General features: G+C 43.0%; 2 long non-coding RNA genes across 3 annotated transcripts in view; one reads left to right on the top strand and one right to left on the bottom strand.

Annotated features, from left to right (window-relative positions):
- LOC144584131 (uncharacterized) overlaps positions 1 to 13,996 on the top strand; it is a 28,915-nt gene extending 14,919 nt beyond the window's left edge. Inside the window, exons 3-4 of one of the 2 annotated variants that reach the window (XR_013538206.1) lie at positions 10,145 to 10,233; positions 11,547 to 13,996. This is a non-coding gene — a long non-coding RNA (uncharacterized LOC144584131). Of the gene's footprint in view, positions 1 to 277; positions 400 to 1,408; positions 8,838 to 10,144; positions 10,234 to 11,546 lie in introns of those variants that run through there. The other variant, XR_013538207.1, reaches the window with a different exon arrangement.
- Positions 5,554 to 16,422, bottom strand: LOC144584132 (uncharacterized). Its single transcript, XR_013538208.1, has 2 exons — positions 14,157 to 16,422; positions 5,554 to 6,010 (listed from the first exon to the last, which is right to left on the bottom strand). It is a non-coding gene; the product is annotated as an uncharacterized LOC144584132 (long non-coding RNA).
- Positions 16,423 to 16,651: the final 229 nt, after the last annotated feature.

The following is a 16,651-nucleotide window of genomic DNA, read 5'->3' on the forward strand; positions in this document are numbered from 1 at the left end:
GAACAAGTTGAAGCAAGGCAGTAGTATTCTTCCCCTGGGAAATTTTAGTCTTGTAAAAATGCTTTTGATTTTATCAGGTATTCTTCAGTTGTTCTGATGTCTGAAGAACAACCTTCAATCTTCTTCCTGCTTTGGTTGAACCAAAAAAATCTCACGACAGCCTAGGGACTGCAGAACAATTTTTATTTTGTTAGTCTTATTGAAATCTTCCTGACTTTCCCATAAATGTCCCAGATGTTTCTCCACAGGAGGAAATGGCAAATTTTTTCTTTTACAGTTACTTCAGTCAGACTGTGGTGGTAACTCTACTGGAAGCAAAGCTCTGACCATCAGAAAAAAAAGAGAGAGAGAGAGAGAGAGAACTGGGGTTCTAAATAGCTACCGACTTGGTCGATTGTGGTAAGTAATCATCATCTCCACATGACTAGGTATGCAAGTCAGCCTGTCAAAACTAGAAACACTATCAAGGATGTCCACAGCAGCTTTTCACTGGCAGGGCAGCTAAAGCTGCACATATCTTGATTTTATTTATGTTTAGTTATTTAAGCCACTTTTAAATGCCTCGCTTGCCAGCATTCTGTGGTTGGTACATGATGTGTTCGAAGTGTAAAGTATGACAATAAAAAAAAAACTGGCAAGATAATAAGTCAGGAAAGAAAAATGCTAGCCAACATGGCCACTGGTAAGGCATGCTGGCAGTTGCTCTCTAGCAAGGTATTTGCCAGTTCTGAACACCACACTTTAAGAAGGATGCCGACCAACTGGAGCAAGTTCAGAGGAGGCCAACAAGGAGGGTCGGGGGACTGGAAACCAAGCCTTATGAGGAAAGACTGAGAGAACTGGGCATGTTTAGCCTTGAGAAAAGAAGACTCTGGGGAGACAGGATTGCACTCTTCAAATATTTCAAAGGTAGACATACAGAGAGGCAGGATCTGTTCTTGATCATCCCAGAGTGCAGGACACACAACAATGGGCTCAAGTTAAAGGAAGCCAGATTTCAGTTGAACATCAGGAAAAAAAAACTTAACCGTTAGAGCAGTATGACAATGGGACCCATGACCTCAGGAGGTGGTATGTATCCCAACACTGGAGGCCTTTGAGAGAAAATTGGACAACCCTCTGTCAGATCTGCTTGCATTAGGTCTCCTGCCTTGAGCAGGGGGTCGGACCCGATGGCCTTAGAGTCCCCTTCCAGCCCTATTGTGTTATGATTCTATGTCCTTGGAACAATGAGTTAGCAGTTTTCAGGTTGGCCTCCATCAAAGACCACGATATGAAGTGATTGTCCTCGTCTACAACAGAAGAGCATAGCATGGAGCGTTATCTCTCTTCTGCTCTTAAAATGACGTCTCCTTTGCTCCTTTGAACCAGCACCAGGGTGAGTGACTACTTCATACTGTCTTGACAGATGCCTCTGGGCAGCCATGCGGGAGTTGAAGAAAGGATGAATGGCAGACTCAAAGGAAGGTTGACATTCTCCATCCAAGCCAGGCAGGCAAACAGATGCCGATGTCTGGAAAGTTGGCGGTGGTTAGGAACCATGGAGTGAAACCTCACGCATCAGGAGTCAGGAGGAGAACCTTCCATCCATGGAGAAAAGATCAGATGTTGGGAGCTGCTTGGGAAACCATGCGGCCCTCAGTTGCCCTGGGCAGCCTCTTGGGGACTTGGCAGCGATTCATGCACTGATCAATTAAATCCTGTCATGACACAGAATCATTTGGATGCAGGATGCAATATTTATAATCTCTCTCTCCCCCCCTCTCTTGGATACAGTCACAAAGTTAGAAATGATAAATGCCTCACCCAAGGGAACACATCCTACTGATAAGCTGAGCTGAATATATAAGTCAAGAGTTACAAATCTCTTGCCTGCAGGATTCACCATGAGCTCCTCAGACATCGAAGAGCCCTCCGAGTGCCTGCTGTCAGATAAAAAGCGAGAGGCTCAAGGGATCCTTGACTTGAATTCTACAAGTTGAGGAAATTCTTTAGGTTCCAATTTATTTTGCATGCAAACCAGTGAGCCGGTCTATCTGGCGCCTGCCGTGTATTTTCCCATGTGTTTTCTCCCCACATTGTTCTGTGATCTACGTATCACGGAAGATTATTAACATTCATTTTTTAAAAATTAACTCTCTTTGTCAATGTCGCCTCCCAGATTCGAGGTGCGTCCATTTAGGAGGAAAGCAAAAGTACTGAAGTGTTTTGTTAAACCACACATCTTGATGGGGCGACACCCCTCTCTGACTAAGGCCAGGAACTTTGCTTTCAACCCCACTCCATTCTTTTCATAATTTAGGCTTTGATAGAAAAAACTGCAAGACGATTACATTCAGGATGTGTGTTGTTTTTTATATTTTTCAGCTTGGGGTCTTACTTACCAATTACACTTTCAAATTTTGGCAACTTTAACCTTTTTAAAATAAGAAAATCAATTTCCTCTAGCCAAAAAAAAAACAAACAAAAAAAAAACCCAAAAACACCCATGACTACAAAATTCTCATTAATATGGATTCAGTATAAATGGTGAAGTAGGAATGAAAATGGGCAATTATTACTGTATATTTTAGGTGCCTGATTTAAAAGTCCATGTGGTTCTGCATTTTTCCCTATAGTTTTGCTAACGTCAAGAATTGGCAAACTCGGCCATTTTCTGGACCAGTTTTGAGAACACTCCTATATTTGCCTACAGATGGAGGTCCTGATCCTCATCAATACGAGTTGATTTCCCACCCACCCCTTTTTTTTTCTTCTTCCTGGATTATCACCGAGGTTGTAGCTTCTGGGGTCTGTCAGGCTTGTAGCTGAAAACTGGTGTCGCTTTCTAAACTTCTGCATGCTAGTGAAATTTCATCTCCTATTTTCATTTAACAGGAAAGTCATTTTTGACAGAATGTGACAGAAAATAAACCCTTTTGGAGAGAGAGGGAAAATGACTTCTTCAGACTACGGATCTGAAGTTGGAAGTTGTGTGATGGGAGTTGAAGTTCAGAAAAATAAATTTCCTCATCTCTGGATTCGCCTTGTAGTGAACTTCTCTCATCGTAAATGGTGTTTGGTTTGTATTGTGTGAAGTGGTTTAGTTGTGGAGCCAGAGGTTGGGCGTTTGATACCCTAATGGACCTCCTTGACAAGGGCCGGACTCGATGATCTATAGGATCCCTTCCAACTCTGCAGTCCTAAGAACTCTGGAGTTCCCTGCATCATCCTAAGCTGACAATTACTTACCTGTGCTGTTTTGGCCAAAGAATGAACTGAAGTTTATAAGATAAACACATACCTGAGACTTTGCTCATGTAGATAATGCACCTTCAGAGATCCATCGGTTTTTAGCAATGTCCAGTTCAGTTACATCGTAAGAACAGCCCACCCGCTGGTTTGAAAAATTCATTCCAGTGCAGAATGGTATGGCGAGGTTACTCATGAAGACTAGAAGATCTGGTCACAGAATACTTATTCTTTCCAGGTTACGGTGGTCGTCAGTACATTTCTGGACCCAATTCCAAATGTTGGTTTTAATCTGCAAAGTTTTACATGATGCAGGACCCTTCTCCCATGGCCTGAGAGAATGTCTCTCCAGGATCCTCCACCCACAACAGAAAGCTTTTTCAATGGCCTTCCTTCAAACGAGTTTCAGAATGTGGGGGCAAAGGTCGGGGCCTATTCTTCTGTGGGCCTCCTCCCCACGGCTTTAGCATTATCATTTTTTTGGTATCAGATTGAAATATTTCCTTATCCTCAGGCATTTGATAGAACATGATTTGTTGATGTCTAGACCACTTGACAATCCCTATCATATGTTCTTGAGGCCAGGTGTTGATTCATCTTATGGATCCATGATAAAGCAGATGTTCTGAAGTAACTAGAGAAAAGTGCCCAAGAAAAATAATGATAGCAACAACAACAACCATGTACTGCCATGGGCAGATCAAATATCTTCAGAGGAAGTTGACATATTAGCCCCGGATTGATCCTGGCCATCCCTAAAACCTGGGCTTTTAGGTCCATGGATGAATCTAAGTGTTGACCCAAACTGCAAATCTGAGCATCCCAGGAAAGTATAACCTCATCAAACACAGACTGAGTCCCTATTCTGATATCTGTCTTTGAACTTACTAGGAACAGCTCTGTCTCAATTAATCTTCAACTTGTTTGCTGTCATCTAGTCTATTACCAACGCCAGACAGTGATTTAGAACAGAACAGCTTCCTTGGAATTAGATGGAAAGGAGAAGTAAGGCTTTGGTGTCATCCATCAGCATCAGAGTAGCAACGAAACCCAAAACAGTTTGGGCGGGTGGGTTCATATATATATATATTATATAACTTCTAGGACAAGGCAGTATCCATGAGACACACCGCAGCCAGTGGCAACAGCATCAAAAGAGAAGCCCTCTGGCGCCGTCTTCTGAAACTACACCTCTGAGAAAGAAAAGAGGGGCCATAGAACCATTCCACCAAGTCCCATCTTGGATTTGAACTTCCCAACTTGCCCCCCCCCCTTTTTTTGGTCAGTTTGCAACGTATCTGGAATTCCTGGTTGTTATCATTATTAGTGTTATTGTTTTGACTCATGTAGTGCTCCATAGTGCTCAGAGTGCTTTGGGGAGTTTACAGCATAATTAAGCAAGGAACGCTTTGCTTCCCAGTGAGTTGGGCACTCATTTTACCAACCTTGGAAGGATGGAAGGCTGAGTCAACCTTCAACCAGCTAATTGAAGTTGTTGGGAATGAACTCAGGTCTGGAGCAGAGGCTTGGCTGCAGAACGTTTGGTAAATGAACTGGAAGGGATCCATGAAAATTAGCGAAGTATGATTTTTAAAAAAAGTAGGGTGGAAGCATAGAAAATATGAAAAGGACAAAGGTCAGGGTGCTGATCATGATTACATGACCTTCATAAATGTGCACCAAATGTTAATGATTCGATCTATCATTTATGTGTTATTTGTGTGACAGGTGGCACTTCCGTGTAAGTGAGCACAGAATAAGTGAGGTGATGATGATGTTGTTGTTGAGAAACATGATTACAGCTTAATGCTTCCTTTCTATTTGTATTTCTGCCCCATAGGGTGTGCATGGGGACCATCACGCTGTGACTTCATGTCCCATTAATACTGTCTTCATCTGAGCCTGACACCATTTAACTACCTACGGAGCTGCCATTTCTGTGATGATTGCACCTGTGTTTTTACATAAACCTCATACATAGCCGCAGGCACACTGAAGTTATTTTTACTTCTGTCACTCTCTCTGTACAAAAGGGCTGTAAAGATCTTCTCCATCTTCCTGTTTGGGACCTGATCAAGCATTAATGTGGGTTACAAATGATCAGAACACATTTCTGGGAAGCCTGCCTTGTCTTTAGCGTCTCTGACACTCAGAACTGGATCTCAAAATGTTCTATATGACAGACCTATAGAAGACAGTGGATTGCCTAATGAAGCCAGTAGCATAACAGAGTAGAAAGTGGGGGTAACACTTGTTTCTTCTGGGTTTGTTTTCCATTCCCCCCTCCCATAAAACAGTTGAGTGAATATTGATGAGCTCCAGCCCCACTTTAAAACTTTTGATTCCACTTCAGAATGTGGATGCATAATGTCCCCCAATCCACCCTCATCACCACTTGAATTTGGAAGATCCAGGCGTTCATCCATTTAGTGCTTGTTCTTTGCCCTGTCAAGATCAGATATTCTTGCATTTGTTGGGCAATTAGAATACAGGGCACTTCAGCAGAAGACAAAAGTCCCTGCCCCAACACGCTTACAAAAAGAAATGAAGAAATATTGCTGACATTTACTCTTCAACAATGACCACCACCACCACCTCCATCTTCTTTCGTTGTCTTTCTCTGACTGCTTCTTCTCTGTCACATCCACCATTTTGAATGGCTCATCAACCTTCTCTCTAATGCAAGTGTGGATGAGCGTGCTGCTCATTTAAGTCCTTCAACTTGCCTTATTAAATTGCCATCTTTTCATAAACTCCATGAATCCAAAGAGACTCGCAGCTGGAGAGAGAGAGATAAAAAAATCTAATTTAAATACTAAAAAACAGAAGAAAAAGAGGTGAAATGCAAAGTCTTGTTTGGGGGAAGGAAAATCATTTCAAGACATAAATGTTTGAAATGTCAGCTGTCTCCTGAGTATTACCATGACACACCTCAGTTACAAAAACATTGTGATTCATCTTGACAACCAATACTGCCTTTTTCTTAGTAAACTTTGCTGCTCTGTAAACTGTAAAGAACAGCCCAACCTCCCCTCTGTCAAAAACTGATTTCTCCTTAGTGGGCACGTGAAACCATCCCCAGACACACAGGGACTGCTAAAGGCTCTTTCACCTCTTCCTACACAATGGCCGTCGGCCTTATTCCAAACAGAGAACCTTCTGGGTTACAAGGTGTTGTAGTTTCAGAATGGAGATCCAAAGTTTTATTGCTTTTCATCGCTGTTTTCTTTCCCAACAAAACTAAGGGCCCCATGAGGTGGAGGCTCACAGTCAATGAGCCTTGCTAGATTGTTTACCACTTTTCCCTCCTCAAAAGCTTTCTTCCTCATCCTTGGTGCCAAGGAGGCCACCTTAAAAGCTTCAACAGAGAATTTTTGTCCTTTTGCTGTAGGCCTACGCAAGGTGTCACCACCATGGACTCCAAGGTCGGTAGAGTGGTGAATTTGCTCCAGGTTTCAGCCAGGAGCTATCTAAGGTCCTGAACCTCTTTTGTGGAAAGAGTTTCAAAACGTAGGTAGCCCCTGTGATGTTGAGATCAGATTCGCCTCCTGGCTGACATCAGAGTGCCCAGTTTCTGCAGTCTTACATTAAGAATGGGTAGAGTCCGTTTTATGCTTGTAGGACTTTGTCCCCTAATTTCCACCGTATTCTGCTCTGTCAAAAGACTAGAACTCAGTCTGTGTCCCAGAACATGAGTCCACAATGGTCCATGGCCCATGGATGCCTCGATGGACACGTTACACATGTCCAGAGAAAGCTTTTACTGTACCATCTCTTGGCTTCAAATATTGCAGTGGCTCAAGATGGTCCCATCTTCTATTTGTAACTCTCTTGTGTTTTTCCACTGCTTCCCCTGTGCCTTTTTCTCTCTCTTATCCACCCCACTCCCAAAAAAAACCCCAAAACATTGAGGAAGGTAAGGAGGAATAGCTTCACGGCGCCTTTCGGTTGTTAATGTTGTCAACTGTCCATCTTGAACAGACCTGACGATGTGGAAAATGTCTGATAGAAGTTGAACATTCCTTGGTGTGATATCACCGCATGTATTATTTGATAAAAGATGGTTACAAGCTGACGACTATCCAGTTAAACAAAGTTGTTCTTTTTTTTCCTTCTTGGATCATGTGTCAGAGAAGCAATTCCACCCATACTTCACCATGGAGAGGGTGGTCAGGGTATGGTTTTCCCCTACACGTTATGTTTTCGGCACCACCAGATGCCCTTAAATATAACTCAGGTAACTCAGTGAATGATTCACTGGCTCTCATATTTCCCTTGGAAGCAGTCCATTAAGCAAATGAAAGAGAAGTGTTTGGCTTTGCTGCTCTTAAAAAAAAAAGAAAGCTTCTTGGAGATTAACAGCATAATAAAAATTAAATTAAGCGGGTATAAATTTTATATACAAGGCTTCTAAGTGAAAGGCCGTTATAATGACAACAATAAACACAGGTCATATTTTCATAGGTTGTTCTGAGACACAACATCATTAAGGGAACACTTGCCTTAATGTCCACGTAAGATTACCCCCCCCCCCAAAAAAAAAGACCAATTACTCTTTTCTGGTGATATTTACCTTTCTCCCTCCTGTAACGAGGGCAATGGATGTTTCCTGAGATGCAGGAAACTCATTGCAAATATATTCTGTGAACTGCATAGAAAGGATATTGCCATTTACAGTGGCATAAGGTTGCCAACATTTTTTTTCCAGATGCGGCGCCTCTGCTTTTAGCCAAGTGACTTACTCAGTGTGAAGCATTACTTTTCACTTTTATCTCCATACCAAAAAATAACAATGTTTTTGACCTCACAACATGATTCTTGAGAACCAGAGTTCCTCCCTGTCTGGTATCCATGATTTTAGTCTGCTACGATTTACCGTGGCCTGAAAAGTTATGCAAGGGGGAGGTAGAAAGGCCAAAAAAGTCATACAAGTGATACTTGTAGCCTTTGACCCACACCTCTGCATGCCACATATAGAGTTTGCTACTATCCACGGTTTCAGGCATCCATGGAAGATCTTGGATTGTATCACCCATGGATACAGGGGGACTGATAAATAAATGAGTGTATCACCTGTTGTGGCAAGTTGTGGTTTTGTTTTGGGTTTTTTTAAGACGAAACATCTTGTCTGTCCAACAAATTAGTCTATACTCTTAATTGGAGGAATAATCTACAGTGTTGTTCCATTAGAAGCAAATGACAAAGCTTTGTTTCCTCCCCTCTCCTTATTTTCTTGGCTTTCCTGATGAAAAAGGAACATGTTCTGCTCTGTTTCTGACTCCATGGGAACAAAGTAGAACACACACAGACACACAACAGACTTAAAAGTATTCACACAGAGAGAGGCACAATCTTCTACCCCTTTGCACCCTTGCTTTGGTCTCGGACTGCCGGGGCCCCAGGGTAAGGAGCACAATTTTGGGAGTTGCCATGGACTACCACCACCCTCGTCTCTCCTCTGCAGCCAGGATCAGCAATCTGGAGGGCTGTAAAATAGCTGCAGGGATCAACTCTGCATAAAACATAAAGGGGCTCTTGTGCCAGGCCTGAAAATCAACTAAACACAAAGAACAACGGTTCATTAAAAAGGCATAAATAAAAAAAAAGGGACAAGTCACTCTGCAAAACCTGGCCGTGGTCCTGGATGGAGAGGAACTGCATTTACTGACCCTACCCAACGACTCCCATGCATTCATGGGATGATAATAATATAATAATAACCATTGGATGGCAAAGCTGGAAGGGACCTCATAGATCATCAAGTCCAGCCCTTGTCAAGGAGGCCCAGTGGGGAATTGAACTCTCAGCCTCTGGCTCTGCAGCCAGATGCCTCAACCACTGAGCTTTCCAGGAAAGGATCAGCCAACAATCTTATACATGTTAACCGAATGACTGGAGGCAGGCAGCAGCTGGGCTGAGTGGATGAACGCGGATGAGAACTGTGCACCTCAGGGGCCACTCATGACATGTGCTACCCTGCTCTTTTTCATCCATCAATCCTCTTTCAGCGGCCAGGAAATCAGGGGCGCATTGCCGAAGGCTGGGTGGAGCCTGGAGGGGAGGACCGTAAGGAAGACAGAGGCCTAGAAGGTGCCAGATCCTAAGCCATTTAAAATTTTAAAGGTTAGCACCATCACTTTGAGTTGAGACCAGAAACTAGGGTAGAGCTAATACAATGGACGTCTTATGTTCTGAAAGGTGCCGACCCAGCTCAGTGGGTTGGAGATCTCCAGGTGTTCTGAGGCCCCCTGAGAAAGGGGCCACTCAAGACCACCTGGAACAGGTGAGGTTACATGCCTAGCCACTTAAGCACCGTTGGGCAGGCTGCAGGATGGCCCCCAGAGCATTCCTGTTCCATTGGAATCAACTTCTCAGCCCATAAGTATTACAGTTATGTTGTGAACATTTCATCTACAGTCCACTTCATACTCATCCCAGTTTGCAGATTGCAGCCTTCAAGGGCAGGCCTACAAAAAGCGCAGCACAGAAGTCTAACGTGGAGGTAACTATGGCGTGTGGGGAGACGGTCTGATTTCCACAAATTAAGTTTCATTATCTGCTATATAGCATGAAAATGACGGTCATTTCCGCTTTTGCAGTTCTTGCTTTTTAGAAGCACATCTCGGCATTATTCTTAAGTATGTGCAGGGAGGAAAAAAGGCGGCTGTAAATACAGAGTGAGGAGGAAAAGACAAAGCGCGCCTCCCAAACTTTTAAAACGTTATTTTAAAAAAACAGCTTTTAGCCAAGCAGAAAGATACCATTAGGAGCAAAGAGTCAGGAAGGATAAACACAACGATGTAAAAAAGAAAGAAAGAAATCGCTGAATATCACTCACACTTATTAGAGTTAAAATCGTGATGAAAGATAATGTTTCTGAAAGATTTCCTCCTGTTTTTTTTTTCCCTTCTAGAGCGCATCACTCCTAGAGAGCATCTCTCTCAGCCACTTTGTATTAATTTCTGTACTTGGCATGAAAGAACCACATTTCCCTCTGTCCAGGTACGAGCTATTAAGCTGACTTTTATGGTAAAAATTGACTTTTGCATATCCTGTCTTTTTAAAAAAAGGATCTTAAGACGCTTTAAACAATTCAAGGAACATAATATGGGGTCAAAAGATACTCCTGTTCCTTGCTGGGCTCTGTACTGTTATAACTGGGTTGGAGGCTTTGCCATAAAGAACTGGGCTACATTTATAATGCTTCGTAGCATTAAGTGTATTGCTCTCAGATAAACAGTACCGCATGTACGACATGCAGGAGAGGAATTGAGTCCTGTCACAGCAATATTGTTTATGGCTCTCACTCATAAAAGAGCTTAATTGATAAGATTGCAGCCTGCATCTTGCTTCAGTGGGTTGTATGAAACACATATATAGTTTTAATCCTGTGCATGACAGGCAATTCCACCAACATGCAAAATTTGTTCAAGTTATTGCCACTGAACCCAACAAAGCTGATAGTCATGAGCCTTACAAGCACCTGATTACAAAAGTCATTGCAACATATATATATATATTTTTGGGTGGGGAGGATCAGCTTGAAGAAAGAAAAAGTCCATGTGCCCATTAGAAAAGCTGGATTTCTGTGCGTTGTTTAAAAAGGCTCAATGCTACAAACAGCTACAGCTTGTTGCAATGAGTCCTCAGATGTAAAGCAATGAAGGGGTTGAGTCCTCTGTCCATCTGTGCTTGCTGCCTATATCTGTGCGTGTTTAGCTTCACGAAAGGCAACGTGTTAGAGGAATTTTGCATCCTTGAAAAAGGCCATGATGGGAGAAGAAAAAAAAGGGGTTGTTTCCCTGCTATCAGGGGAAATATAAGAAGTCTTGGGGACCATAGAAACTCCTTTGCCAAAGTGTCTCACCAATTTCCATATTGCTCTTGCTTAAACTTGAAATGTTGAGGGCAAATACATACACATTCAAGAGGGTTTTTTTGCATGCTATTCATTCAGGGTATCCTACTGTTCTCTCCATTTACAAGGCATACGAGATGTGTGGATAACAATTTCAAACATATTTTGAGACAATGTACATTTGGTTTATGAACATGACTGGCTTATGATTACATTCTATGCATCCCTATGTTTCCTTTGCTCACCTCTCTTTCTCTTTTGGTTTTCTTCTCTGTGTTCTCTTACTTTTCAAAAATTTGGGACATTAAAAACAGCACCTAAGTTTGCAACTGCCCACAAGAACTTGATGCGCAGCCCTGAAGAAGATGATTTATAACCGAAAGCTCGCTGTTTTTGTTTGTTTATTTTCAACAGTCCATTAAAAGCATCACCTACTTCTGCATTTCTCTTACTGTAGGTCCGTGTTGAACAAAATTATCACCTCCTTCAATGAAGACCATAGTTTGTGACCCTTCTGGACTCCAAAAAGACAAGCACTGGACATGAGCATTTTTCTACAAGCCGAGTTTCAAATTGCAACAACAGGGCTTTGATAGGAGGTCAATAATAGCTGTTGGAGAACAAGAACTTGCTTCAAAGCGTGACAAGCTCAATAAAAACTATGTTGTGGCAGGAAGGAGAAGACAGATAACTATATCATGAGCTAGAGAACGTATTTCTTCAAGGTTTTTTAAAAAATTATTTTTTCTTCCCTGGTGTCTGGTCTTCTCACAACCAAAGACCAAGCAGAGATAAGCTAGAAAAAGAGGCATCCCAACTGAAGAGCACTGGTTTTCCCCCCCTTTCCAGCTGTTTCTCCAGCGAATAAAGATGTGAACTGGGGCAGAATTTTTTGCCTTTGGGCAGGAGTTGAATGTCTTGATGTTTGCCGAGGTCTTTTAATTCTACCATTTCATCCCTGGGGCTGCAAATCAAATTTACAGTTTTATTACTGCTCCGCCAGTTTTCCTGTTCATTTGGAGCTGCTGTCTGCTCCTCGGATTTTTAATTTCTCTTTCCTTATAAACCGTCCTTAACATTCATAGAAATGAAGGACAGGGTATTATAAAGATTTTTTTAAAAAAGAAAAATAAATACATAGCACAAATAGCAATCTAGACTCCAGACTGCCATGTATGACATCCGTCTTGATAGTTCACTGGTTGAGGTCTCTGGCTGCAGAGCCAGAGGCTGTGAATTCAATTCCCCACTGGGCCTCCTTGACAGGGGGTGGACTGGATGATCCAGAGGGTCTCTTCCAGCTCTGCAGTTCTATGATGATGAGGAGGAGGAGGAGGAGGAGGAGCTCTGTGAAATTTCTATTCAATTTGGAGAACCTCTTCGTTCTTCTCAGACCTGTACACCACATGTGCTTTGTAGAACTCTTGAGTTCAGAAAGTTCTCTGTTCCGCATCCAGATTGCATCTGGATGGTCCCATGCTGGTGTCCCTAGTCTTCTCTCATCCTTACTCTCATGCTGATAAATCCAAATAGGAATCCCAGTGTTTCCCATTTCTATCGTTAGCTGTAAAAGTAGGAGATGCATGTCACCTTATGTGTCCTTGTCACTTGGTGACTGCAGTATCATCTGTAATTAACCACTGGCCATCAAACATCTCCTTCAGAACCTCTGTTGTCACCCAAGCCCCATCACAGATGTCAAGCTCTTCAATGTCACAAGGTCTTCTCATGTTCTTTGGGATGGTCTGGGGGGGCTCGTTTTTACCATTACAACCTATCAAGGACTTCACCAGGCTTGAGTGCAGAGAAATGAGAATGGAAGATGAGAATAGTTTGATGAACAAAACCAAGCCTCTTCAGCCACTGGGTGGGCTGTTCCATATTCCTAATGCTGTCTCTTCAGTGTCTAAATGGTTTCTCTTTAATCTTGTACGTAAGTATCTTCTATTCATCTTAAAGTCACAGCCCCCACATTACCATCCTCTTTATGTTCTCAACTCTTTGGAAAAGCACAGAATTATGTTGAAAGAGGCCTCTGATAGGAATGACAACAACAGCGCATGCTGGAATCAACAAATAATGTATCAAAGCATTTTGATGCTATAAATATACAATAATGTTTCATAAACAACAGCCTTGCTGCCCGTTCAATAAATGCAATATAACGGGTCAATAAACACAACATCCTTAATCACATCTCCATGGGGGCCTTAAACTCTGAAATTTCAGTTTGTTGAGAAGCCAAGACAGGGGCTGAACCAGGTGTGGGAAGGGGAGAGAACAGGATGCAAGATCAAAAAGGCAAACCCCCTCTTCCGTCTTTGCCTGGATGCCTGCTGAAAATCTGGAAGGCTAACACTCACAGCTCAACAAGCAATAACTAATGGAAATACTTTGCAGTATTTTCCATTTTGTCACATTCCTCTGCATTGATTTTTCTCCGGCTACAAACACACAGCTTTGGCAATGCCATTAATTACAAATTGATTTACTTCGTGGAAATCAGCAAGGAGTCCTTCCAACTTTCAGTTGTCCCTCCCCACCCTTTTGCTGACAGTTTATCTCCAAAATTAAAATGAAAGAAAGCACCAGCCCGACACTTCTCCCTGGCATTGCTTCCAAACCTCAGCGGTGCTGTGGTGACTCCCATTTCAGGGGTGCTATGAATCCGCTCCAGCTTTTCATGTGTACTTTCAACCCTATGCCCAGAAGAGGCTCCAAATCTTGAAGACATCCTGTATAAGTGTGGACTGGAACCCAGAGAGGATCTGCAGTGTCCAGGAAATGGAGGTCACTCATTTCCCCTGCTTTGATGGCATTTCCACTATGAGCTGACCCAGAAGTTCTTAACCCTCCCAAATCTTGCTTGCCTGAGGTCTAGGACATCACAAAAACTTGCCCCCATGTCCCATGTTTGGCCATGAGATCCCAAGGCATGCATTATTGCTGAGCCAGCAAAGCTAGCTGAGTGCAAGCAGTGGATAGGCCAGTCAAGACCATGTTTGGCCCCATTTTCTAGGGCCTTCACCCCCTGAAGAGCTGGCCAATGGGCCCACCAGCAACCTACCTCTATCCCTCAGAAAGATGGCAACAGCAAACCAAGAGATGGGGTGCTCCAAAGGAGGCATGCTAATTGGTCTTCCAAGATTCTGGGAATGCTGGAAAGATTGGTTGCAAGAGAGTTATTTTTACAACTCTTTAATACGCTTGTATCCAGAGCTTAGAAGGAATGAACTACAAGCAATGCCATTACTTGTAAAAAATTACTTTTTTTAAAAATTGGGCAGCAAAAACGACATTTCAAAACTAACAGAGTAAATGAAGTAACTTCAGCAGAGTGAACTGTAACTTTTTCTGTTTGCTCCTTGAAGTTATCATGAAAAGGAATTTTTGGAAGTGTTTTGACAGCACCTTCATGAAATTCTCTCACCTGTCACAAAGGTAATAACAATGAACAAGAAATGCAACAAGCATCCTGATGACAATGAATTACTTTTTTTTAAAAAAAAAATTACAACAAGTCATCGGCATCACAGTGTCAAATGCCTAAATGTTGTTACAAATCACACAGGGTGGCTCCCTCCACGTTGTTGCTGGTGCCACCCTGTTCATAAGGAGGCTCTTTGAATCTCCGCCTGACAGCCTTGTACCTGGTGGCTGGTTACCATGGGAACCGCTCACTGGTTCCCGACACTTTGGGGCTTACCTGTGGAGCCTGCATCATCAACGCTTCCCTCACACTGTGTTCCCGCATCTACTGACCCTCTTCGTGACCACTGTTCTCTGCCTGTCAAAGGTGTGGTTCGATTGCATACCGGAGGAATTTAGAAGGAAAATCAAGGCCAACCCAACTTGATCAGGGGTGGAAATTGGACATTTTTGCCTGTTCCCCCTTTTGTGGGAATTTAGTGTGGCTGCTGTGAGGATCAGCAGCATTTTCTCCTCAGCTGTGCTAATGTCGATGTGGTTTTAATACAAGGTGCCAGCAAAATCTCCTCCAGAGGGAGAAAGTGTGTTCTAATCTTTTGGCTGCTGCAAGGAGTGGCTGCCATTAGAGCTTCAGAGCTGGCCTAAGCCCTAAACATCTGGGCCTCAGCCACACGGGAGAGCCCCGCACCACAGCAGAACACAACATCTGAGTCGGGTCTTACGAGGCCAAGCATACCTGCCCACTTGACACTTGCTGCCACAATGGCTTCATGCATTAAAGAATTAAAGCCTCTTCCATTTCAACAGGAAACATGGTCTTAAACTCATGGCTACCATAATTTCATGAACTGGGATCTTAGCTGGAGGAGCCGTGGCCTTCATCATCACCCACTGTCTAAGCCTTAGACTGTAAGACTGTTCCAGTTGTAGGCTGCATTTTCTACTCTTTCCGACTCATAAAGCCAAGAAGACAGCTGTTGAACAACATAGGTCTAACCCAACCTGTAATCCAAACTAGACTCGACCCATTGAATCAACTGTTGAGTCAACGTGATGTACATTCCATTGGTTCAGTGTCCTAACTCTAGTTAGGACTAGCTGTCAATTCTAGGCTTTGCTTGAAAAATGGAGCTGTCCTACCCTATATCATTAACACTTGAAAAAAGACATTGTTAGGGTCAATTCACCTGGACATCATATTTTGCAGAAAAACAAGCCAGGAGCTACGGTGTGTAAAATGGAAGGCTGTGCAACTCAGAGAGTGCTTTAGTGTTAATGTGCAGATGCATATATGCATGCGCATTAAAGACAAGGTGCCCCCACTCCCGATTCAGGACTGTTTTAAAAAAAAAAACACTTTGGGAGACCCATCTAGAGAGAAGATGCTGCTCTGACAAATGAATGTTCTAATAATTCACTGTGGCAAAAGCCGGGGGGGGGGGGGGAAGAAAAAGGGCAGGCAATCATTTATGGGACACAAAACCCAGGATGAAATAGGGAGAACACCCAGGTAAACAGAGACAGTCAGGTGTGTATCTCTTCTGGTGATAATGACAGTCAACTTTGCCTGGGCTGCACTTTCTGTCTTCCTCACGGCTGTGACTAATAATAGTCTTCCTGTCAAGTACAATTGACCCATCCTTTTCTATATAACTTCCAGAAGCAATTACCAAGTGGATCAGGTCCACTATAGTTGTAACTCTTAAGCCCATCCCTCCTTCCAGTGGGTCACAGAAAGAGAACACAGTGGCCTTATTCCATGCTCGTAGGATGTCGGCGTACCACCTTGGCCACGCCCGGTCTCAACTGATTTGGGAAGCTAAGTAAGGACAGCCCTGGTGACTGTCTGGATGAGGCCCCATCCAAGAATACCAAGGATCTGGAGGTAAAAGTTGGAAAGAGTGTCACTGAAAACCCCAGACAGCCGTTGCTGCCAAACCCTTTAACTCAAACGCCATAAAGATTTTGAAACTCCAGGAGTTTGCAAGAAAGGCTGACCAGTTATAACTGGGAAGAAAAGGCGTTAATAATTAATGGATGGTTTTAACTAGCCCAAAATACAGTATCAGTAATAGAGGCCCATAAACACTTCATGTGGGCAGTGGAAAACGATTAATTTTCATGATTCTTTGG

This window comes from Pogona vitticeps, chromosome 8 (genome assembly GCF_051106095.1).
Source record: "Pogona vitticeps strain Pit_001003342236 chromosome 8, PviZW2.1, whole genome shotgun sequence".
Taxonomy (NCBI): domain Eukaryota; kingdom Metazoa; phylum Chordata; class Lepidosauria; order Squamata; family Agamidae; genus Pogona; species Pogona vitticeps.